Source organism: Macrotis lagotis, chromosome 5 (genome assembly GCF_037893015.1).
Source record: "Macrotis lagotis isolate mMagLag1 chromosome 5, bilby.v1.9.chrom.fasta, whole genome shotgun sequence".
In the NCBI taxonomy this organism is placed as follows: domain Eukaryota; kingdom Metazoa; phylum Chordata; class Mammalia; order Peramelemorphia; family Peramelidae; genus Macrotis; species Macrotis lagotis.
The window spans coordinates 131292429-131318527 of NC_133662.1; the positions used below are offsets into that span (position 1 = coordinate 131292429).

General features: G+C 34.8%; 1 protein-coding gene and 1 long non-coding RNA gene across 3 annotated transcripts in view; one reads left to right on the forward strand and one right to left on the reverse strand.

Moving 5' to 3' along the window:
* The window catches only part of LOC141487910 (uncharacterized), a 154375-nt gene extending 147106 nt beyond the window's left edge, over window positions 1–7269 (reverse strand). For both annotated transcript variants that reach the window (XR_012468542.1, XR_012468541.1), the window contains exon 1: window positions 7156–7269. This is a non-coding gene — a long non-coding RNA (uncharacterized LOC141487910). The remainder of the gene's footprint in view (window positions 1–7155) is intronic.
* NKAIN2 (sodium/potassium transporting ATPase interacting 2) overlaps window positions 1–26099 on the forward strand; it is a 1359833-nt gene that overhangs the window by 1175378 nt on the left and 158356 nt on the right. The gene's annotated exons all lie outside the window — the stretch shown is intronic.

Genomic DNA, 26099 nt, shown 5'->3' on the forward strand with positions numbered 1-26099 from the left:
GAAGTGCATTTTTCCACTCTTCTACTGATCTTAAATTGCCATTGTAATCACATATCATTTAGAGTTATTTTATCAATCTTTTCATTTACAAAAGTAACCATTATATAATGAATTAGTTCTCAAAGTACTTTTAATTTTCTAAACTATTGGGAAGCTATGTTATATCTGCTAAAAAAATTCAAGTGTGCTCTATTATTAAAAATGCTCTCTTGAGGAGCATCAAGGTAATGCAGTGGATAGAACTTTGGCTTTGAAGTCAGGAGGACTGAGTTCAAATCCACACTGGACATTTACTAGCTATATGACTCAGGGTTAGTTATGTAACCCCAATTTCCTCAACCCCCCCTCCCAAAAAATTGTGTTATCTTGAGGTCATTTTAAACAGTTGTTGCTAGAAGCAGCCTAGATGATAATCTTTGTAAAATTTCCCCATTATTTATTAAATGAACCAATATCCAGCACGTAATTAGGCTTGCATCAGATACAAGTTTAGGAGCAGTGGTAATTAGCCTGGGAAGTTGTACCTGCTTCTTCTATAGCTGCACTGGTGATATTTTAGGTTCAGATTCTAGTGCTCAGTACCTTGACAATTATGTATACAAGAAGTTAATTTTATTTTAATTTAAGACCATTAAGTTCTGGTAAAGTACTTTCCTAATCTGTTTCCAACACATTAAATAAAGCAAGAAAAAATAGATACTCATAGGTAGTCCAGGAGAATCTGGGAGGAGTATATTATCCTTGAAGATCCAACAAGGAAAGCCTGGAGGCAAGGCTTCAAAGGATCATGACCCCCAAAGACCTTAGTGAGAAAAGGTTGCATGACACACAGAAAATGAAAGGAAGAAACCCCAAGATAGGACTGAACCAAACTAGCCCCCTTATAGTCAAGATGCCCAAAAGATATGGGTAAGAGGAAAGAAGTATTTTTATATTGGCCAAAAGTTTTGAAGTTCAGTTTTTAGTTTTGAAGCACTTTACTATACACTGACCTTTAAACGTATTAAGTTTTCCAGTGGTTTCCTAACACAAGAGAAAAGAAAAGTAAACTTAGAGTGAGGAGATTTGATTTTGAGGCCCAGATGGATGGAGCAATTCTTGGCAAAATGACCATGGGTAATTCACTTTCCATTGGACCATGAGCTCCCTGAGAACAGAGACTCTGACTTTCTTTGTATTTTTCTTGCCATAATAATAGTTGCTAAATAAACACCTATTGGTCAACTAACTGTTTCTCTAAATTTTATATATTCAACTACAAAATGGAAATAAATCTCACTTTATTTGGCTCATAAGTTTTTCTTGAGCAAAGTTCTTTTTAATGTTTTGACTTACTCATGTACTTTAATGATTTAACCATTATCCCAGTCTTTGGAGTGTGAAACTTAGATGATTTTTTTCCCTATTAACTATATTCAGTTAGTCTCCAAGCCATGTCTATTGTTCTGCCATTCTTTGTCATGTGTTCCATTCTTTTAAATTGCCACCATGTTATTTCCTAAGAATGGACTTTCCCAGTCCAATATATATATAGCAGCCACCAAGACAATAAAACTGTTCCTGCAGAAAGGCATGGAAGAAGCAGTTTAAGCCCTGAAGGATGTCTTATCTAAAGTTTCAAGTGTTCTTTACATGCAGGGACCAGATCAGTGGTGTGCTGGTAAATGTTTAATAACCAGTTCTCCAGGAATAATGCAGAATCTGTTTTAAGTTTATTCTTCATTATCAACACTTTCTCTATCACTTTCTTAAATTTAGATAATCAAATCAATCTGATTCATAACACTAGCTAATTTCTAAAATGTAAACACTCACATTGAAATAGATCTCATCTTTGAACTAGTTTTATATATATATATATATATGTATATATATATATATATATATATATTATAATAAACCTCTCAGGACACTGTTCATTCTTTTCTTTCCTTCCTCACTTCAACCTCTTTGTTTCACTTCAGCATCTGATCCTTATCTTATGCTTTTACAGTTTAGATCTATGCTCTAATTCTAGATTATCAATATTCTCTTTGATTACGCTGTAATTTTTCTTTATATTACTATAATATTTTCATCATGATTACTATAAAATCTTTCTATACACATCTTAGAAATCTACCACTTCTCAATCACTCTATCAAATCTGCCCTGATAATATTCATTGCCCTATTAACCCAAAGATGCGGGTTTTCCTATTTTCCCTTCAATCCTTCCAATTTTCACCTTTCACATTATGGGCATTAGGATATATTTGACTATTATTATGTGTCAGCTACTGTACTAAACACTCCAAAATTATCTCATTTGATCTTCATAATTATGGAAAGTAGGTGCTATTGATTATCCTTATTTTACAAATGAGGCAAAGATGAAGTGATTTACCCAAGATTAGATAACTAGTAAGTGAATGAAACCATATTTGAACTTACATATTCCTGACTCCTGGTCAAGCTCTATTACCTATGATACTAGCAATGAAAAAGTAAAAATTGGGAGGATTCAGGCAGTCTATGAGAGAAGACATTATTTTATCACCTTTTCCAAGAATAAAAATAGTTGAGTTGTTTTTAACTTCACACTGACTTCCTATGTTACATTCAAATTGTCCACAAATTCTATCAACACTCCTTTCATAATAACCTTGAAATCTATCTTTTTCTATTCACACTTACTGACTAAACATTGAACCTTACTCTAATCATTTCACTCTTGAATTATGTGAACTTGATTTTACCAGCTTCATTAGTTCCAAACTCTCTTCTCTCCAAATACTACAAAATACTGCTACCAAAAATAATTTTCCCTTCCTACCATTATGTATATATCACCTCTCCAAATCCTCTACTTTCTTCCTGTCACTTCTGTATCAAAATCAAAATCCTTGCTCTTGACTTCAAAGTTCCTCAAAAGAGCTCCTCTGCTGTAAGTGAGTTCAGACAAACTAACCTTTTCTCATCCTGCTTCATCCTCTCAAGCCCATCACTCTCTCCCAAGCCTCTGTTCCATTATAGAACAACTTTCCATTTTACCTCTTCAAATTTTCTTTCAAATTCAACCCTTGCCAGTAACCTTTTCTGATTAAATGAGGATATGGAACAGAGTACTATTAGCATTAACCTGTCTTGATCTTTGTCCTTTTTAACTGCTTTCCTCTATAATGATCTGGGCACAATATTTTACCCTAAATTTCATAGGATCATAGTTTTGAAGTTATAAGAAACCTCAGAAATAATCAGTTTCAATCATCTTCTTTACAGATGAGGAAACTAAGTCCCAGAGAGTAAAAATAATTTACAGAGAGGCAGCATGGATGGAATCAGAAATCCTGAGTTCAAATTATGCTTCAAACCTTTGCTAGCTATATAACTCTGAATATCACCACTTAATTTATCAAATTTCTCCCCAATATTTTCCCCAAATTCTGATCCTACATCTTCCTATTAGACATTTAAAACTGTATATTCCATAGTTGTCTCAAATTCAGTATGACCAAAACAGAACATTTTTCTTTTCCCTGAACCTCTTCTGTTCTAAACTTGTTGAAGATGTCATCCTTCTTTTAGTCTCCCAGATTTATTATCTCAGCATGGTTCACAACTTTTTTGGATATTCAATCAGTAAAGTCTGAGTTCAAATTTGACCTTAGCCACTTACTGTGTGACTCTGGGTAAGTCACTTAAACCTACTTTCCTCAGTTTCCTCATTTGTAAAATGAGCTGGAGAAGGAAATGGCAAACTATTCCAGTATCTTTGCCAAGAAAAGCCCAAATGGAGTCATGAAGAGTCAAATAAACAAAGTCAAAGACTGAACAATCAAACAAAAAAAAAAGTTGAACTGTTTCTTCAAGGGATCAAAATTGGGAAAAAGAGTGTAGTTATGATGATATGCATTATATACCTTGAAATAAAGAAATGAATATCTAGAACTTGATACATATGAAAAATATTAATATTTTCCCAAATTTTTCATTCAGAAAAAATCTCAGAATTTCATCATCGTTATTATTATTATTATCACTGAAACTGTATCTCAGCTAGAAAACATTGGTAAATCTCAAAGGATACTACAATTAGTTATAATGAAGCAGCACGGCAAAGTGATTTGTGATCCTATCTTGGAGGCAAGAAGACTTGTGTTCCAGACCTGTTATTCCTATGAACTGGATATGTTATTTGACCTGTCAATACCTCAAGTAATTATTTGACAGAAATGTCAGTAGTAGTAGCTACCAATCTGAGGGAATAAAAAGCATAGACCCCTGCACTGACATGCCCAGACTCCCCAATACCTACTAATTTGCCCCACAACTTTAGTTGTTCTTTTCCCATTATTTCTTTTCTGTGTGTTTGTGATGTCACAAGGAGTATAAATGTGGAGTCTTTCTCATCTGCATTGTAAAGAAAGCATTTGGGGGCATATAATTGGTTTAATAATTAAAGAGTTTCCAAAGTAAAAGTGCTTACATTCTCCCTATTGAATGTGATCTTTTCTCTCCTTTCATTATCATCTTCAAAAACAAACAAAAGCTAAATGGAGGTAGGGGAGGAGGAAAAAAGCAGGAAATTAAATTTAAGAAAACAAAATTAAGGTGGTGAATTTCCTGCCAACAAAAGTTGGCAGTCTCGTTATGGTAATTGCAGAGAATATAGTCACTTTACACATTCGTTACACTCGTTAAGGTTGAAAAGTTAGTATGAGATATAGTAAGAGATATCAACACAAAAATTGGGACATTCATTGCATTTCATGTGACTACCAACATTTCAAATTACCTAGTCCTTTGCATCTAATGCCTTTCCATTGATCTATAGAATATATTTTGGCTTTCCCTACTAGGAATTTTATATCATATTAGATATCAGAATTCAGAAGGTTCTTCTGTTATTTTAAATTCTACATTTATACCAAGAATTATAATTTCATAATTAGAAAACCATGGATTCCTACTGTAGATGAGGGCAGTCTTGTTTTATATGTTCCCAGAGATACAATGTGAGCTTTTCATTTGCGCCTTTTTATAAACCATAGAGTCACAAGCTTATGACAGTTCTTTAGCTCCTGCTTGTTTTAAATTTACTGAATAACAAAACTGGCTCTTTTCTTCCATTGCATAGTGCACAGTGCTTTAAACATCTCTATGTCTGTGAATGGTTTTGTTTGAAAATCAATATGATGATGGTCAACTAAAGTACTTAAATACGGAAATTAATAATATTTTTCATATATACTTTCATATTATTTAGGGAGAAAAGGAAACAGGAAATAAGGGGGTCTAGAGAAAGTAGATGGTCCTACATGGCTATTATATAGCACAGGGAAATAAAGGGCTGCCCAGGAAAAGATTGATCAGATTGTCACATCTAGAATTTACACCAGAGGAGTTTAGTCAATAAAATATTAAATAGCTGCCATTTCAAGCAACAAGAAAATGACATCAGAGTGAAGAAGCCTCCAGTGTTTCTTCCATTGACAGTTCCTACTAATTGGCTCACCCTTTGGAGGGAGAAGCAGCAGGAAGACACAAACCTGAAATTCCAATAGGAAATATGATGTGGAACCTAGTTTTCCTCAGTCTTTTTCAAACACATATATTCTTTAACCATTGGCAAAAGACAGGAAATTTATTTTAACAAATTTGAAAGATATTGAAGGGGCACATGTTTGTGATAAAAGTAAAACAAATAATTTAAACTATTTTTAAATGCAAAGTAATTTCTAGACTACAAAATTTTGAAAGTTTAAAAAAGTGGGGTCACATAAAGTCAGAGAAAATTGAAAAATGACAGAACAACAACTAAGTTTATGAAACTTAGACCATTAACTTTCTATCAAGGGTTACAAAAGGAAAAAATGAGAGCTAGAGTGAGTTTATGTGCTCCAGATCAACAAGTCTTATTTGTTCAATGTCAACTTTGGGCCAGTCATGAGGGAAGGAAAGAAATATAGAGATCGAAGGTAAGAAAGACATACAGAGAGAAAGAAGTCAAAGGAGAGAAAGGAAAAGATCAAAATATTTTTTAAAAAGACTTCAGAATAGAGCAAAAAGGAGGAAATGAAAGAGAAGAAAGAAATATGAATATATCTAGAACTAGACAGACAGAAATTGAAATAGAGAAAAGAATCGAAAGAAACAGAGAAGGAAAAGAGAAAGAAACATAGAAATTAAAGGAGATGGAGAAAGGAAGACAGAAAAATTAATAAAGGAAAAAAAGAAAAAAGACAATGTCTTTTTTAAAATGTAGAAAGCAATAAAAATACAGAAAGAGAGAGGAAGAGAAAGAAAAATCAGGAGAGAAGTAGAAAATAGGAAGTAAGAAAGATAAATGAATACAGGAAAAAATCTACAAAGTATTCAGGGATGCCTCATGACTGTGTCAAATGTTTCTGCCCTCCTGTCAGATCTAGTGAATAAGTAGGTTACCCTGGTTTCTCCTACATTATCTTTAATCAACCTAAAAAAACAAACAGAAAAAATTGGCATTCTACACCCTGAATTTCTAATTATGAAATCTCCTCATCTCAACCCCTATTTCCTGTATAAATTTGGTAGACAGTACGATTTCAGAATTGGAACTGGTTCTAGCAAATTAGCATAGGCTGATTACTAGTCTTTTGCCCAGTCAACTTTATGGTCCCCAACTGAATCTGTTCATTGTTGCTGCTTCTGCTTTGGAAGGCATCTTCCCTAGAAAGCATTCCTTCATTCAGCTTCTCATCCTGGAAGCAGGCAACAGCTTGAAGCTAGCAGCTGCTCCTGAACAAAGCAGGTAAAGTTGCAAGAAAGGCTGCTGAATCCATAACAATAAGCACATCATGATATAATTACAGTAAATCTCTAGAGTGGTCTATACACACAGAAGGCCATATGGTTTTTTTGGTACAGAAAATGTGCAGCCCTAAGCCACAGTTTAATCTAGCCACTTTCCACAATATTCCTACTCACATGAAATTGATTTTTTACCCAGAAAATTAGCATAAAAATTTATTGACAGGAATGAAGACTATATTTGCACAGTCAGCTAAGTGTACCAATAGATTTAATACCATTTTAAAAAGAATTAAAGAAAACCTAAAGAACACAAAGTGGAAGAATGCAAGGCTTTGTTTCATAGAATAATATGATTTCTATCATGAAGTACATGTATACTAACCTTTTTTTTGAGGGGCGGGGAGTGGATACAGAGTTCTTTCAATGGTGCATGTAATAGCTGTTCTGTTTTTCTTTTAATATCTTCATTTGACTTTGACCAGGTTAATAGGATTTGCTGCCACTGCAGACTGCCCATACAAAACAGATTGTCAATATAGACAATACCTTGTGGTCTGTCAAAGATTAATAAATTGCACTCTCCATCTCCGCTACAGGAAATGATTTAGTCTCCAGAAGATTTAGATATAAATGAATGCTATTTTTCTATAGGTGTTATTTTGGGGAACTCTTCACTGGCTAATCGGATAGCCACCACCTCCACTTCCCATAGTCTTCACCATTATCCCCTATTTAAGGATTTGAGGGTTCATGGAAAATTTGGATTTACCCAGCATTTAAACAAATTTTATGTTCTCTTTGAAAATATTTTCAATTACTAACTCCAAGCATTGATCTGGTATTTGAAAGACATTAAGCTGCTTTGCAGGTATTCTCTGCAGGGAAAGAGCTCAAGCAGCCAGCACCTGACAGAAGAGATCTGACTTCTGAATGTTAGGAGCCTGGTAACCCTACACCTGAGGTTCTGAAGTAGGGTAAGCACCACCCTCTTTTCCCATGTCTTTTATACTTGAGGACTTAAAGGTGACTGGACATTAGTTACCTGGAAAAATGCAAGCACTTTGTCAGATGACTCATTCTCTGTCCCTGAGAGTCTTAACCTTTCTGGTGTCATGGACCCTTTTGATAGTCTAATGAAGCTTATGTTAGAACCCTTCTCAGAATAATATTTTTAAATTATAAAAGTAAAATACAAAAGGGTTGCAAAGGAAACCAATTACATTGAATATAATAATCAGAATATTGAAAAAAAAGAAATTCATGAACCCCTTGACTGAACCCATATAATCTTATCTTCCATTTATCAGCATCCCTCTCAGCTGGTGGCATGAAAATAGTGACTGAGACACAGGAAAAGCCCTCAGTAAAAGTGGTAGTGAGCTTAGCCAAGAAGAAAGGAAAAGGCTTCTGAATGAGGAGATAGGAGAACACCAAACAGAAAGTTTATTCACTTTTCAATTTATCTCCATAGAGATCCCATCCAAAATTGAAGAAAGCATGATAGTAAGCAAAAAGAATTGGACTAGATAAGGGAAGTGATTCCCCCAAATATGGTGGTTCAAGTTTTTTTTTTAAATTTTAAATGGTTGTTTGATCCATACAATTCAGTTTAATTCTTTACATATTTATGAAATACCTATTCTATGATCTTCCATGATTTGATAACTGTCAGGGACTTCCAGGCTCAAAGAGAACAAGACTCCTGATCAACTATATAGCTGTTCTCTTCAGACCAGTTTTGCAAAGTTCAGAGATGTTTCTCACCAGGCTATAGGTCTTAGTGATAAATTTTTAAGTTCCAGTAACTTTCAGAGTTTGCCTCCAAAGATGTAGCAGAATTGTGATCTTGTGATATTGAATTGAAGCATGCAATTGATATCCTGATGCATAATTTGATGTGAACCATTGGGAGAAATTCCAAAGTTTAGATATGGCAATGTCCCTACTCTTTTAGGAACATAGTCAGTATGTGATATACCTACTCTTTTGAATGTCAGATTATATGAAATCTTTTAACATTCTATACATTTAAAATTTTCCAACCAATTTTCATAGATTTTCTTTGAACTCAACACAAAGGCAGATCCCCCCCCCAGAATAGAACCTGAATATAAAGAGCCTTCAATCAGTAAAATGGGGCAATGCCTTTAAAATTCATAATTTGTAGTCTGATATTATTTGTCCTTTATATGTTAGTCTTTTTTACATCCATTGACTCCATCTTTATATTGTACTACTCATCAGGGTTTAGAAATCTATCTTACCCTAGAAGATAGATTTCCTAGAGGAAAAAGGAAAGGAAAGAAATGAGAGAAAGGGGGCAGGGGGAGGGGTGGAAGCTGTAGGTGATAGAAGAGAGGGAAGCTTGTGGGAGAGTAGTCAGATACAACATATCTCTGAGGAGGGACAAAGTGAAAGGGGAGAGAAAGAGAATAGAATAAATGGGAGTGGGGAGGAATAGAATCAAAGAAAATACAGTTAGTAATAGCAACTGTGGGAAAAAAATATTTTAGCAACTTCTCTGATGGACTTATGATAAAGAATATGATCCATCCCAGAGACAGAGTTCATAGTATCTGAACACAGACTGAAATATATTTTTTCTTTTTCTCTCAATTTTTCTTGAGGTTTTTTCTATCTTTGTGGGAGTTGGGGGGGTATGTTTACATTTATAAGACTATTGTAGTAATGGGAAAATAAAAAAATATTTTAAAAAGTTAATCTTTGAATTAACAGGTTTTCATTTTTCTAGTTAGGGTGACATTTTCAATAGTTGATCTTCTTGGTCTCATCTAATTTCCCATTTTTATGGATTCAGTTAAACAATTCAATAGTACCCATCCTGTGGAAAGTGCTTGGTGAAATAAACCCTGGAGATACCAAGATTGATGACATATATTCTCTCTTCTCCAGGAGGTTACAATGTGATGGGGGAGAAAGTGAACACAAATAACTCTGCTGTAAGAAAGAATGAGACAATTGCAAAAAAAGTATCACAGGAAACACGAATAGTTAAGGATCACTTTCATTCAACATAGGGGCTTCACAAAGGAGGTAGAACCTGAATTAGTACCTTTAGGTACAAGGAATTCAACAGATGGCAATGGGAAAAGTGGTTCAGGGAGTAGAACAACAAAACTAGTCAGGAAGTCTCATCTTCCTGGGTTCAAATCCATCCTCAGACACTTACTAGCTGTGTCACCTTGAGCAAGTCGCTTAACCCTCTTTGTTCCAGTTTGTAAAATGAGTTAGAGAAGGAAATGACAAACCGCTCCAATTTCTTTACCAAGAAAACCCCAAATAGGATCATGAAGACTTGGCTGAACAACAACAAAAGGAAAGGGAATCTATATTCTAGGAACAGCATGAGCAAAGGTGAAAGGATAAAGGGTAAGCATTAGATACTGGGATTTGTATTTTCCTTGGTATGGGAAACTCTCCTTGAGTATACTTCTCCCAAAGCTTACCAACAACTACTTTACCATGAATAATCTTAGTTTCCTAGGATGATGAAAATTTAAGTGACTGGTGTACAGCCAAAATTTTTCAGGGCCAGATTTGTCTTTCTGGGTGCATGTCTTTCTGAACCAACGATTGCTTACTTCTTTCCCAGTCCTATTCTCCCTGGCTATCTCCTCACCTTGGAGATGCTTCTAGTCCTAGAACCAAAATGTTTCTGTCCCCTTATTTCTGCTCCCAGTAATGACTTCCTCCCTAGAACTTCTGATTAATGAAGTATCTGGGTCAATGATAGCTTCCTCAACTCCATTGCTGACTCTTCAAATTTTTCTTTTTTTTTTTTTTGTCCTTAGGTTGGAAGTTCCCTGGTTTACCTCTGGTGTGTTTCAGTTAACTTTCATTTGTGGTTTTACCCCATTACAAAGTAATCTCCTTAAAGGTGAAGATCAGGACATAACATGGGGCCTGCCACATAGAAAACATCTCGTTCTATCTTCCGTTCTCTGAAGATAGCTTTCTATCCTTTATATCAGTCTGCCACTTGATAAATGTGTGTTGAATCAATAGAATAATTCTTCTAGTACTTCCAGTAACTAAATATCCTTCGATAGAGACCAAATCTAATTTATCCTTTTCCTATTTTTATGCTATTGCACAGATTAAAAGAGTATATTTTGATTTATTTGAGATATTTTGGATATGTTTCTGCTGAAAGGCAATTGGCAGCCTCAATGTATCCCTTCAGAATCTGGAAAACTGACTTTTTCAGGAGACAGACATCAAAAAAATATGATTCAGCTCTGAGAAAATAGTTCCATATTAAAAAACACTGATTCAAAGTATAGATATTTTTAAATGGATTAAACATTAGCACAGGAAGTTGTATAGTAAATAATAATAATACATTTTATGCAAATATAGGACACATTCTACTTCCATTATAATTTTAATATAAATGTTGATCAATTAAGAATTCTATAAATATTTTGTTTTATTAACATATTGACCAGATAAATAAATAATATACATGTATAAATCTTAATCAGTCAGGTCCTATGGCTCCCAATAAGTATCTTTTTTTTTTAGGTTTTTGCAAGGCAAACAGGGTTAAGTGGCTTGCCCAAGGCCACACAACCAGGTAATTATGAAGTGTCTGAGCCTGGATTTGAACCCAGGTACTCCTGACTCCAGGGCCAGTGCTATATCCACTAGGCCACCTAGCCACCCCCAGTATCTTTCTTAAAATAAATTCACTTCTGTCGCTTGTAGAAAAGCTTTTCAATATTGCTTAATAAGATTTCTCTTTTGTCTTTTGTAAATGCATCAATCTTTTAAGAATTTATCCCCATCCCATAACTATAAAAGATACATGACCTTCTTTAATTCTAATTTTTATATTATTACTTTAATCTTCAAATCACATATACATTTTGTATTTATCATGGAATATGGTGTAAGAAGTTTGTCTAAGTTTAATTTCTGTCAGGCCCTTTACATTTTCCAAACAATTCATATAAAATAGGCATATCCAAAAGGATAATCTTCCTAAAGATACTGACATTAGTAGACAATGATACTAGTTAACTCAGCTTTTGGAAGAAAAGTATAAAAAAGAATGACATGAGTCTATCAGAAGTGTTGAGTGCTTACACTCAGAATCATCGCTTCTCAGACCAGACCATTTAAAAATTTTTTTCTAACTAATCTCTCAGGTCCAAGCTTATAATTGCAATCTGGCTCCCACAGAACTACTGAAGTAATTTTTTCTATATTATTGGTCAATCTATCTTATTACCTTATTTAATAAAATCCATTGTCCATTCCTTCCCCTTCTTCCCCCATTGCTTCTAGGAGCAACTGTAATGTATTTGGTTCTTTAAAGTGTTTTACAAACTGGTCATAACCTGTCTTTTTAGCTGAATTTCACATTATTTACTCAAAAGTACTGACAATCCAGGCAATTTTACTTCCTACTGTTCCTCATAACATGTCTCAAAGTCTATATTTTTTCACTAGCTCTCCCCCATGTCTGATATACATTTCCTGTTCATCATTATTTACCTCATGTGCCAGCTTCTATATAAAACTTTCCCCCCTAAAAACACACTCCCTGATTCCAAAAAAAAGTCACCTTGCATCTATTTGATGTCATATAGAATAATGGACTTGGAGTCAAGAAAACCTGAATTCAAATCCTGCCTTGATCCTGAGAAAGTAATTTAATTTAATTTCTTTCTATCTCAGTTTTCTTATTTGCAAATTAGAGGATAGGATTTGATGGCCTCTAATGTCTTTCAAATGCTTTATTTGTGATACTAAAATGCCACGAATATGTTATGTCACTTGGCAGGATATAGGCCTTTTTAAGAGCTAGAACTTCACTTTTGTCTTTAAATCCCCAATAGTAACTCAGTGCACAGGAATATCATAGATACTAATAAATGATTATTGACTGAAAATAAGATGAGGATAGTGATGAATGTAAGGACAATAAAAAAACTTTATATAAATATTAACTATCACTATTGTTAAATGTCAGGCTAAGGACTTTTTTTAAAAATTATACTATAGGCAATGGGCATTTGCTCATGGTTTTAAGATTATTTTGAAGATTTGTGGAAGAAGGATTGGGTAGGGTGGAGAATGGAGTCAGCGAAATCAGTAAGGAAGCTATTGCAGTAAATCAAGTGAGACGTAATTATAGACTAACCTAGAATGGTAGCAGTATGAGTGGAAAAGGAAAGATAAATGCAAAAAAGATACTGGAAATGTAGAAAGAAGTTTGAACTGGCCAGATCAGATGAGAAAAAGAGAAAAGTAAATGATGTTTCTGAGGTTTCAAGTCTGGTTGTCTAGAAGATGACGTGACATCAAATGAAATGGTCAAATTTGGAACAAAAACAATTTATGGGAAAAGCTATTGAGTTGGAAAAAGGAGCTGGACATTCAAGTAGAAATATCCTATGTGTGATTAGAAGTGATAACTAGAACTTAATAGGACCATTGAAACTACAGGAGTAACTTTACTTGCCAGTGTATAAAGAAAAGGATGAATTCTTGATTGAACTATGGTTACTTATCAGACAAAAAGAGGATGAACAAGAAAAGGAGAGGGAAATGGAACTGTAACAGTGGTCAAGGAAAGTAAGGGTAGAAGAAAGGTAAAATCAAAGTTTAGACCATTGGTAAAATTTAAGAGAATGGTTTAGTTGAATTTTAGAGATAATATTCAGATTGAAGAGAATTAAGGAATGAATAGTTGGTCAGGGAATGGAATGAACAGCGAGTTTCCTAAAATTTTAGAAGCAAGTTAAGGCAATATAAAAGATTATAAATTAAACTTAAATAGCATTTTTCTAACAGTTGTCCTCAAACTTCATATCTTTCATTCCTCTCTTGAAGGTTTTCCATCATGCTGCCTTCTATTGTTCCAAGTCTTTCTATCAATCTTTTGGTTTTCTTTATGTCTCCAACTTCTTGAGCATTCTATCTTTTAGATAAGAGATGAACTGTTTTGTATTATGGACCTCTTGGACAATGTGGTGCAATGTACGAATCTCTTCTTAAAATAATATTTTTTTGCTTTTGCAAGACAATGGGGTAAGTGACTTGCCCAAGTTCACATATCCAGGTAATTATTAAGTGTCTGGGTCCTCCTGACCCCAGGTCTGGTACTCTATCTACTGTGTCAACTAGCCGCTCCAGTAATATTTTTTAATAATTTAAGGAAATGATATCTTTCAGCTAGAGATGCGTGAAAATAAACATGTATTTTTTCATACAAGTTCATGGACAACAAATTAAGAACCAATTTGTCTAGATATCCATTTGTATCTGTGTGTACCTGCCATATGGCAGTTTTCCCAAGGACCAGACATATACAGTTAATTCATCCCTTTGTAAAAGAAACTTTGTTGCTATATCCTATACATTGATTCTTATCTGCCATATTTGAAGAGGACCAAAATGATATCTGTATGTCAGAATCCATGTACATGTGTCCAACTGCAGCTGATCAGACCAATATGAGGTTGGAAGGTTCTACCACAGATTGGGCAAAATTAGTTCACATGGAGGGGGCGGAACCAAGATGACAGCAGGAGTACAGCCTCTCTTAGTTGCTCTCTCCAGAATATTTCAAAAGCCTTAAAATCATGACTCTAACTAAATTATCAAGAGACAGAACCCACAGAAAGATCCCATGAGGCAATTCTCCAGCCCATGAAAACCTGAAAAATAATGAGAAGACTGTTCCATGGGGTTGGAGGGGCAGCACCATGCTGGAACTTCAGCCTCCCAGGAACAGCTCCAGGGTACCTGGGAGTGCTGGCTCCCAGCAACAGAAGCACTTTCCTGACCTGCACCCCAGGAAGCACCAAGCAAACCTTGGAAGATCAGCAGGGAGACCTCAGCCAGAGCAAGCTTGAAGCCTAGACCCTCAGCATGGCCGTGGTCCTCAGAGCAGGAGCCTCCAGGAAGCTGCGCCCTGAGTGCTCAGACCACAGAAGGTAAGGGAGAGGAGGGAGACTGTCAAGGTCTGTCCTCTGTCCCTGGGACAGGACTCTGGAGATTTAACCATATTCAGACCATGGTCACAGTCTAGGCGCCCCCAATAGAGCAGGGACCCACCCTCACAACCCCAGCACAGAGGGGTATGCTTGTGGTCATTCAACAAATGAGGAGAACAGTCAGAGCCTCACATACTGAGGTCCTTTCAGGGTGTCCCAAAAATACTCAGATGCTCAGGAAATACTCCAAAACCAGGCACAGGCTGGGGAAATGAGTAAACAGAAAAAAAGGAACCTGATCATGGACAATTACTTTGGTCCCATGGAGGAACAAAATGCACACTCAGATGACAAAGTCAGGGCAGCTAGGTGGCACAGTGGATAAAGCATCGACCCTGCAGTCAGGAGTACCCGAGTTCAAATCCGGCCTCAGACACTTCATAATTACCTAGCTGTGTGGCATTGGGCAAGCCACTTAACCCTATTTGCCTTGCAAAAAGAACTTAAAAAAAGCAAAAAAATAAAGATGACAAAGTCCAAGATTCTGCATCTAAAGACTCCAAGAAATATAGAAGTTGGGCTCAGGCTATGAAAGAGCTCAAAAAAATATCAAAAATCAAGTAAGGAAGATAGAAGAAAAATTGGGAAAAGAAATGAGAGAGATTCAGAAAAAAAACATGAAAACGAAGTCAGTAGCTTAGTCAAAGAGATCCAAAAAAATACTGAAGAAAATAACATGTTAAAAACCAGCTTAGGCCAAATGGATAAAACAGTTCAGAAAGTCATTGAGGAGAAGAAGGCTTTAAAAATCAGAATTAGCCAGATGGAAAAAGAGATAAGAAAGCTCTCTGAGGAAAACAAATCCTTCAGATGTAGAATGGAGCTAAAGGAAGCTGATGACTTTGTAAGAAATCAAGACATAATAATTCAACACCAAAAGAGTGAATAAATTATAATAAAATTTGAAATATCTCATTGAAAAAACAACTGATCTGGAAAACAGATCCAGGAAAGATTTACTCAGATGCTTTATATCCTATTCTGAAGAGTGCTTTTCCCCTAAATTCATAATTACCTTTCAATAGAAATTACCCATATTTCACACCATCAAATCACAGTCATATTATTCAGTGCACATCATCACCATGGCCATGATCAGGAAAAGAGCCTTGCCTTCAATTTTTTTTTAGTTTTTTTTGCAAGGCAATGGGGTTAAGTGGCTTGCCCAAGGCCACACAGCAGCTAGGTAATCATTAAGTGTATGAGGCCAGATTTATACTCAGGTACTCCTGACTCCAGGGCCGGTGCTCTATCCACTGCGCCAACTAGCTGCCCCTCCTTGACTTTATTTTTAAAGAATTTCTACAACAAAATTGTCCTGATAGCCTGAAAACAGAGGGCAAAATAGAATTTGAGAGAATCTACCGATCTCCCCTAGAAAGAGATCCGCAAGAAAAAATAACCCCTAGGAATATTATAGCCAAGTTCCAGAACTCCCAAGTCAAAGAGAAAATATTACAAGCACCCAGAAGGAAACAATTCAAATATTGTGGAGCTGCAGTCAGGATCACACAGGCAGGACTTAGCAGCAAAATTAAGGGTTCATAGGCCTTGGAATATAATATTACAGAAGGCAAAAGAGTTTGGAATGCAACCGAGAATCAACTACCCAACAAAACTGTACATCCTCTTCCAGGAAAAAATGGACTTTCAATGAAACAGGGGAATTTCAGATGTTCCTGTTGAAATGACCAGAGCTCAACAGAAAGTTTGATCTTCAAGAACAGGACTCAGGTGAAGCATAGAGAGGGTGGACAAGAAGAGTAAATTATGAATGATTTAATGATGATGAACTGTGTGTATTCCTGCATGGGAAGATGATACTGATAATACTCATATGAACCTTCTCATTTATTAGAGTAGTTAAGAGGAACATAAGAAGACAAGGCATAGGAGAGAGTTTAATTTGAATGTTATGTTTTAAAAAGGGGATCAATGGGTGAAATTGAAATGTACTGGGAGTAAGAGAAGGGAGAGGTAGAATAGGCTAAGACATTTCATATAAAAGATATTTCTTGTAAATTTTGTAATGGTATGGAAGGGGGAAGAGGTGAGGGGGAATGAAGGAACCTTCATTCTCATTGGAAATGGCTCAGAGAGCAAACAGCATATACACTCAATAGGGTATAGACATCTAAAAGAAAAAGGAGAAGAGAGACGGGGGAGAAAAGGGGGATGTTGTTAATAGAGGGAGAGGTTAGATCATAGGAGAGGATAGTCAGATATAACACATTTTCTTTCTTATTTTTTGCAAGGTGCTGCGATTGGGTGGCCTGTCCAGGCCAGGTGGTTTCTGGGTCCCTCGGTGGGATGTAGGCTTGGGGCCTCTTGGCCCCAGGGCCGATGCTCTGTCCATTGCCGCCACTCAGCTGCCCCACAGAACATTTTTGAAGAGGGACAGAGTGAAAGGAGAGAGAAAATAAAATAGATAATAGTAGGGAGGAATAGATGGAGGGAATTACAATCAGCAAGAGCAACTGTGGAAAAATACCGAAGTAACTTCTATGATGGACTTATGATAAAGAAAGTGATCCACTGAGACAGAGCTGATGATACCAGAACCCAGACTGAAACATATTTATTTCCTCTTGCTTTTACTTTATTTCCCATGAGGTTTTATATTTTTTGGGGGGAGGAGGTATTATGTTTACTCTTAAACATGAAAATTTTAGTAATGTGTAAATAAACTAAAGAAAAATTTTTAAAAAGGGAAGTTAAGGATAGTAAAACTGTCAACTATCTTTCAATTCTGATTTTACAATGAAACCTAGATTTCTGGCCAGTGAAATTTTATTTTTCTTTGAAAAATGTGATTTTGTATTTATGACTCTTGGGAAATTTCTTTGTTAAATGCAAAATACAAAATACAAAATAATCTCTACAAATTCCATTAAAATGAAAAAAAGAAAAAACAAATATTTGACATGAACTATTTGGAGTGGAGATAGTCTAAATTTGGGCATCTCACATTTCTTTTGAACTATTGCAATTTTGCTTTGTTCATAGAGTACAGAGCCATGTAGGACAGTCCTGTGTCAGCATCTCCATGTCCCACAACTGATAATAAAACTCTTCAGAGAAACCACTTCTTATGTGAGTGCTTGCCCTGTGTGAATTCTACATTAAATAGACTTTTAGGCAAATGTCCATTTGGCATTCCAACATGGCCAGCCCATCAGAATTGTACTCTCTCTAGTAGGACTTGAATGTTTAGAAGATCAGTTCAAGAGAGGACCTCAGTGTCTGGTACATTATCTTGTCAGATGATCTGCAGAATTTCCTAAGACAATTCAAAATGAAAATAATTCAGTTTCCTGACATGATACTGGTAGACTGTCCAGGTTGCATAGGCATACAAGAAGTGAGGTCAGCACAGCAGCTCTGAAGCCCTTCAGTTTGATGGACAGCCTAATACGTCTTCTCATCCACACTTTCATTCAGAGCCTCCCAAATACTGAGCTAGCTCTGACAATGATTGTGTCAACTTCATCATCGATATGTACATTCCTAAATAGTATACTGCAAAAGTAAGTGAACATGTAAAATGCCTTCATTTTTTGTAAAACCCACACATAAACATTTTTGAAACAGCTTCCAAAGATTTCTATTACATTTTATATCCCACATTTTTTGATTACCAAACTCTGTATACTTCTTAAATTCCCATTTGCAATATCTGCCAAAAGATCCCCAGTCAATCTCTTGTGGAAAAGGAAGAAGGGAAGAGAATAAGCATTTGTGTATGACCTACTGCATACCAGACCCTGTGTTAAACACTTTACAAACATCTCATTTGACTCAATTCTTTTTTTTCATATAGTTTTTCACCTTTTCTAGGCTGTCTTTGCAATATCTAGGATGTTTTCCTGGAATGTTGCTTGGGGGAAGCTAGTCGGCCCAATCTATAGAGCTCTGAATCAGAAAATACTGAGTTTGAATTCATTATCTGGCTATCGTGATCCTAGGGAAGGCACTTGATCTCTGCCTACCTCATTTCCCAGAACTATAAAACAGGAATAATTGTAGCACTTTACCTCATAGAGTTGTGAGGATCAAATTAGATAATATTTATAAAGCACTAGGGTACATAGTAGATGCTCAATAAATCCTTATGTGAAAATCAGTCCCCTACTACTGGGTCTTCCCCCAGTCATTCCACATCTTCAGACTTGGATCTTTCATGTTACTACTACTTATCCCTTCTTCCTACTCACTGTTTATGCCTTCTTTTCCCCATCTCATCTTTTCTCCCCCAATCCCCTATTCTTATTTCATCTTTGTTTCCCAAAGGATCTGTACTACCTTACTCACTGAGCTTTCCCAAATTTCACCTGCTCCCCATCTATTAGTTCTTTGGTTATCTCTAGATCTCATCTTCTTCCTTGACAATATATCCTCATGCTTTCATGGTTATATTTTTAAGCTCTCACATTGTTCTCCTACATTTAAAAAATACTTGAGAACATTTATTTACTCATTGTACATATGATGCTTTATATCCCTATTGTGAAGAGTGCTTTTTCCCTAAATTCATAATTCCCTTTCAATAGAAATTTCCTTTATTTCACACTATCAAATCCCAGTCATATTATTCAGTGAACGAATGAGCACAATCCATTAATCAATATCTTTTGATCATTCAGCCCATATTTCATCAGTTTATTCACATGAATATTATGGGAGATCATGCTAAAATTCTGTTTAAATTTAATCTATGTCATTTCCCTAAGAGACCAAAATAGTTACCACATTCAAAAAAGAACAAATTTACTGTGAAATGAAGCACTACTCATTAATCAGCTCATCTGATCCAGAGGTATACTGGAGAATGTTGGCTCATTTGGGGATATCTGGGCACTAATTAGAAATGTCACTCGTTATTTACATGTTTATCTGACTCATAAGTATTTCTGGATTTCTATAAATTTCTATTGTTATAAATTCCCTTCACAGGACACCAGAATTATGTTTGCTCTTAGTGATCACATCATTCTTTTCTAATTAATGACCTAACAATTTTCTAAAAATTGACATATAATTTATGTGTAGTTTCAGGAATTTATCCCTTTTTACTTTTTTTGAAAATCATGAAATTGTTTTATCAACTTAGATCTCCTAGCATCTCTTCTAGTCCATTATTTCTCTTTTTTTTTTATGACTTTTTTTTGGTGGGGCAATGGAGTTAAGTGACTTGCTCAAGGGAACACATCTAATGAATGTCAAATATCTCAGGCTGGATTTGAATTTAGGTCCTCCTAACTCCAGGATTGTTGCTGTATCCACTGTACCACCTAGATGCCCCCTTCATTATTTTTCATTGACAATAGACAATGGTTCTAAAATTGTATCTAAAGTTTCTCTAGAATGTAGGCTCTTGTTTGTTTGAGTCTGAAGACTGAACTCTTAAGAGCTTCTAGAAAATGTATTCAGATTAGAAACCTTAACATGGCTAAAAATTAATAAATAAATAAATAAAGTATAAATTGAACTTCAGGCATAACATAGCCTTTAACATGCATATATTTCATTTAAGTGAAGGAATGAAATGTTTCATTTAAATATTGGCCTTAAGCCTTCTAAAATATTATTTTCACTTTTATTGCATTTCATTTACATGTTTGAAAATTGTTTGTAAATGTGATAAAATAGTATAAAACAATATTTTATGGGTTAAAATCACATATTAATATTTGTCCAGTTCAAGAGGCCTGAAATAAAACTGTGAAGGGAAGCTTATACAATAGCTGGCAGAGCAAGGATTGATTTAGGACTCTTTCATTTGTTTGTCAGTTTTATGAATGTGTGTTCCAAGCAAGTTCACCTGGGACTTAGCAAAAAAGTATCTCAGTGGGCTATAAACACAGAATATGGATATAGAATCTTTGATTCCAAATACTGGTTTTGCTATGAACTCATTGTGTGACCTTAAAAAAGTCATTTGCAGGTTGCTATTTTGCAGTTTTCTTATGAAGTAGGAATTGTAATAGTGATTTTTTCAACATTTTTATAATATTTTATAAATTTAAAATACTCTAGAATCTCTGGCAAGCAGATTGAAGTGGAAGCAGAATTAGAGTCTGAATTTCTGCAGAGTTCTTAATGAAATAGAAAGCATAACCTAAAAACTATAGGTTAAAAGACTGAAAGTAGTCTGTAAAAATTACAAAAAAATAGAGTGCGAAACAGAGGAAAACAAAATAATACCTGCTTTCAGATGAATATCACAATTTAATTAATTAGGATCTAACTAGTATATCAGATTTAATACTTGGTTAGCCTTTCAAGTGTTTAATCTAATGACTCATTAAATATAGTATAGTATAACAGTATAAAACTATTTTAGAAACAAAGTCTTTGTCAGTGGAATTATAATGAAAAGTGTTTATGTTTTAAGAAACTAAAATCATGTGCATACTTTAAGTGGTTTTATCACAGGAGAGTTGTCCCCAGAAATGTATGGCATTCTGATGACTTAACATTTAACTAACTTTAACAATCCACTTTGATTTAATACTGAAGTATGATTCTGAGTCACATATGTACCCATTTATATACAATAGCTGGTATTAACATTAAGGCTTTCTAAAGTACCCTTTCTACCTTATTTTTATAAACATTAGTGAGTTTTACTATGGACTAGATTAAAGGTGTCAAAAATTGATACATTGCATTTCCATATTCTTCTGTGCCTCCAAAATCAGATTAAAATATAATTAGAAAATATTTGGCAAAATAAATGAAAAAATACAATAACACATAGATAAAATTACATTTTAAAACTAAATCAGGGCAGCTAGGTGGCATAGTGGATAAAGCACCGGCCTTGGAGTCAGGAGTACCTGGGTTCGAATCTGGTCTCAGACACTTAATAATTACCTAGCTGTGTGGCCTTGGGCAAGCCACTTAACCCCATTTGCCTTGCAAAAAAAAAAAACCTAAAGAAAAAACTAAATCAATAGGTATCCCTAGGATTCCTTATAGATGAATTAGTGATTCCCATTGGTCCCACGATTGGTCTAGATAAATATAAACTTTAAATAAATACTTTCCTTAGAGCAAAGTGAGGCACTAGATAGTAGCATGGTAGAGGCACCCCTTCACTTTACACCTGAGGAAATTGTGGCATAGAGATGTGAAGTAACTTATGCATCATCAAACAAGGTAGTAGAACCATGATTTTGAACTTTTTTTCTGACTCCAAATTCAGATTTCTTTTAATGGCATCACTGTATAAATACCCCATTTTATAGATGAAGAAACTTCTTGAAAAGTTAAATGATTTACAAAGGTCATACAAATAGTAATGGAATTTGAACCCAGATCTACTGACAGAGTCTAGTGCTATTTTCAATACCACTCCTACACACACACACACACATACACACACACACACACACACACACACACACAATGGGATATTTAAAATTTCTGTTCAGACAAGACAATAGAAGATAACATTTCTCTAGTAGACTGTCATCTATTAAGGAGATTTAGCTATTTTTTTAGAGTTTTTTCTCAGTTACTCACTGTATAGGACCTTAATTTGTTTTGTTAACTGATGAACTCACTGGCGCCATCAGGATAACCAAGAAAAGAGATAGATGTATATTGCAATTTGATTTTTAGAATGGTGGGATGTTGCCATCACTGCCTCCATTTAGAATACACCTGTGACCAGACAGGTGATGAGAAGTGAAGTGGATGCAGAGAGACAGATGGATTAAGACTGTCATAATTGTAGTTTTACTCGATTATAATTTTAACAGGCTCCAGGTGATTTTCTATTTTTTACAGCATCACTCTTCTCAATAAGTCCCAGTGGGCCTTGAAACAGAAGAGAGATGCACATTCTAGCTTCCGTTTAAACCCATTTGCATTGTGAGCACTTAAGAGAGTTGTGCTGTAAAAAAGCAATTAGCTTCTTGAGTCTCGGGTGCCATTTAGAATATCTAAGCTCCTGTGTTTCATCATAAAATTGACCTTTTTAATTTTTTATGTCTGAGATTTCCACTGAAAGAGTTAGCATTAAAAAAAATACAGCCCAGGAGAAAATAGAAAAAGCATGGGAAAAATTTATGAAAGACAGCCTAGCCCTAAGGGGAAACAGAAATCAGCTCTACTCAGATACAATAAATATAATGTCATGAAGTACCATGTGCTTAATTTTTAAATAATTGGTGTCATTAAGTAACATAACAATGACATAACAACACCAGTTATGTATAAAAAGTCGGCAAGCAGCATGTCTCGGATTTACAGCCAACTTCTACTCTGTGTGAGATAATTACTTTGCTCTCTAGAAAAGAGGTCTGTTCCTCATTACCTTTGACTGTCATTCCTAAGCTGTAATCATCCTAATGTGATCGTAATTTATGTATTATGTTTTTTTAAAGCTGAATTAGATTTGCCAATTTAATATTTTTGTCCAACTCCAGTATCTCTGCAGTTGAAAGCCAGTATCATTGGAAAAGTCAAAAGAAAGTACTTTAAAAAAGTAAAAATTACCAGACTTTTTAGCCAGATATTCAATTTGACTATTTCTCACAATGGTACCAAGAGATGTTTTTGTAAGAAGATCATTCTTGTTCTGTCTTCTGAGATTAGGGTTTATCTTTAAAATATCCTAATTTTCCTAAAACATTTATTATGAAGCTGTCATTCAAGAATTTGTTTCATCCCCTTATGAAATGGCTTATATTTTCAAAGTTTTTTTAACTTCTTAAAGTTCAGGAATTCCATAAACTTACTACCCTCTAATGTAAAGTAGAATTTCAGAGGGGGGAAAAAAGTCCTAAGAACTTTTCAAAAATTTTGAAAGTATACCTCTATCCATAACTTTTGAAGATTTTCTTTCATATGTGCCTATCATCCATGTTTTCAGGTTATTGGAGCCTGACTATCCTTGAACTGTAAGAGAGTAGAAAGATGTCCAGAATAGGTCACAAATAAGTACTAATATGTTAGAACTACTGCACTAAATTTCACATCTACATTTTTTAATGTTATATTTTAAAAGATAGAAGGAAGCATAAACAGTCTTTTGTCCCATCCCTTGTATAAAGAGATATTTGTGCCTATTTTCAAAAACAAATAGAATTAGACAAGATACACTTGTGTATACATATGTATATGTGTATAAATGTCTGCATATATGCACACATATATGGATGGCCCTTCCTCATATGTCACTCATCATTATGGAAGATGGATAACAGATGATAATCATTTACTTATGAAGTTCAAATCCAAATTAATTAGAAGTTAATTGGAGAAAAATGGAGAGCAAATTAAGAACCAAAGCATAGCACATATGTAACTTGACCTAATTTCTTGAGTGTGTTTGAGGATATGCTAATAAAATTGTAACAAAGGCAGGCCAAGACACAGTTTTCTCCAGGGCAAGATAACAATTTATTAACAGTGATCTATAAACTATTGGCAAAGTGGGTCCTATGTAAAAAAGCTAGGAACCTTGGCGTGATCACTTTATTAGTTAGGCAATGGTCTCTCTCAATGACCAAAGACTCTTAGTGAGATAGGGTCTTCTGAACCTACTTATGTCTACCTTCTGACTGAACTAATGATACAATGATACATCACTTGGAACTTAAGGGTTATGAGTGATCATATTACTGGATCACATTTTTTAGAAACTTCTAGGTAATCTAAAGTAAGATGAACAGTCTGAAAAAAATAGAGAAAAGAAAGATTACAGACTAATATGATACAAGACAGTGTTGATTTTTCTTAAGCTTTTATTTTGATTTTTAAAATTTACAATAGTATAATAGTAATAATAATTATAATATTAAAAATAATATTGATAACTTAAATATATTTAATTTTCTTTTAGAGGACATAGATACCAATATATTGATTCCTTTTAGTTTTTATCAATTGAATGTTAATAAGCAACATTTTGTCTTTGATCAGTGAAAATAAAAGTAAAGCACAAAAGGGGTTGAATTACATTTTTTTATTTAGTTTTTGCAAGGCAATGGGGTTAAGTGGCTTGCCCAAGGTCACACAGCTAGATAATTATTAAGTGTCTGAGAACGGATTTGAACTCAGGTACTCCTGATTCCAGAGCTTGTGCTCTATCTACTGCACCACCTAGTCACCCTGTTGAATTTCTTTTGAAAAGTCACAGGTCTCTAGTGGAAGCAAAATGAGAACCAAAGATTTCATACTTCCAGTCTATTATTATTTTCATCATTTCCAATATCTGATATAAGGCGTTGGGCACAATAATTACTCCATATATGTTAATGTGGTGATGATTCAATCTTTTTTCCTAAACTTAATTTTGAAAGCAAACTGTCAATGACCAAACTCTGTCAAAAATATTGACAAAAATGTGCAACCCTAGCTTCAAAAGTTTCTCCCACAGGAATTGTGGATAGTGATATTGTACCTTTAGAATAAAGGAGAATAGGGTTTTTCAATGTTTTGAACTTATCATTAAAGGAATTGTTCCAAAGAAAAGGATGAGGTGGGAAGGGAGGGAAGTTAAAGGAGAAGGAAATCAGGAAAGGAATAGAAAAAGGAAGTCAAAAGGAAAGAGGACAAGAAGAGGGTTAAGGAGAAAGAATATGGAAGGAAGGGAAGAAGAAAAGGGAAGAGAAAGGGGAAGGAAATGAGGGAAAGGAAATGGAGAGAGGAAATGAAGGAGAGGAGGAAGAGAAGGCCAGAGGGAAGGGAGAAAGGAAAAGGAGAAAGGGACATATCTCAGCCAATACAGAGCATTTTTCTTTCATTTGAGAAACATTCCTAAATTTGCTTCTTAGCACATTGGTCACCTTGACTAAATTATTACATTTTTCTGGGCCTAGTTTCTTCATTTGGAAATTAATAGATTGAACTAGATGAGTTCTAAATTCTCTTCTAATTCATTACATCTATGATCTTTCCATTTCTTTAGTATAAATGCTTATCCAGGTCTCAATTTTCTAATTGTAAAATGAGACAATTGGCCTCAGATTTCTAAGATCTCCTCCACCTCTCCAAGTAGTTCTAAGACTTCTAATAAAACTGAACTGAAGTTTTAGTTTTACATATATACACACACATGCATACAAGCACACACACCATTCCACTCAAATAATTGTATATGCATAATTATCTCTACAGCCAATACTATAAGGACACAAAGTACTATTCCAAAAAGGTATTGACAGCAAGCAAATGTCATTAAGTGTTTTACTTGGTCTGCCAGACATGTGTATATCAATGAGATGTCTAAGTGGGTTGGGAAAAAGGACCTGGTTTCAAGTATTAAATTAAAAAAATAAAAAAAATG